This window comes from Erigeron canadensis, chromosome 6, assembly GCF_010389155.1.
Source record: "Erigeron canadensis isolate Cc75 chromosome 6, C_canadensis_v1, whole genome shotgun sequence".
Lineage (NCBI taxonomy): Eukaryota > Viridiplantae > Streptophyta > Magnoliopsida > Asterales > Asteraceae > Erigeron > Erigeron canadensis.
In genome coordinates this window covers 23,454,006-23,454,978 of record NC_057766.1, presented here as the reverse complement: position 1 = coordinate 23,454,978, position 973 = coordinate 23,454,006, and positions in this window count along the sequence as shown.

The following is a 973-nucleotide window of genomic DNA, read 5'->3' as shown; positions in this document are numbered from 1 at the left end:
TACAAATACTATGAATATTGTATAGGCGGTTCACACATATCTTTGGTTAAAGTCTTAAACCATCCATATTCACAATTCGACTATACTCACAATTTACAACAACTCAACTTATAATAAAACATTATTTTCTCGTTGTTCCACTTAAACAATCCAACCTAACTCAAACTTTACATTCACAACACATCATAAGCCACTCAAATTTTCACTCACATTCTTAATATACCTTTTGAATTGTAACATGTGAGGTGATGAGAAATGACCTAAGTTGGTTGAATGATTTGGGTTGTCACAATACACTCATTAATCCATTAAGGGCAAGGGCATACTCGGTAGAACCATCGATAGAGTGGCACATCGGTATCTCTGCACCCAACCAATTGGCACTTTTCGGTTCTCGGCTCCATTAATTTGACCGATGAAACTATCCGCTGGGTGTGTGCCTTTGACTATTTTTAAAAAACAAATTCACACACCCATATATACACATCTATCTTTGTTTTCCATTCTCCGTAATTAATCAAACCACAATAACATCAAAACTTAAAAATAATAAATGAAAATATTTCCATTCTTGGAGAGAATAAAAATCATTACACCTTCTCTTTTCCCATTCCTATTCTCTTGTCACACCAAACAGAAAAAAATAATACCAAACATCCCCTGCATCTTGCCCTGTCACAATCACCTCGCCATATTACGTGACCCTGTTAATATATTATACACAAGATGTAGGCTTTTCGGTCTATCCGGATAATTTCTCAGTAGGTTGTACACATATTTATATAATCTATGCCGGACGCCATTATATATATCATTGAAATAAACACCGTTAGCCTCTATGCTCGATCTTTTAATGGTTGTTTTTAAAAGCAACACATTAATTGAATAATTGCATAATAAAACGAAGGTTGGGTCAAGCTTACCGTTTGTTGGTTAATTATATTACTTTCATTATAAAAAGAAATGTCAACTC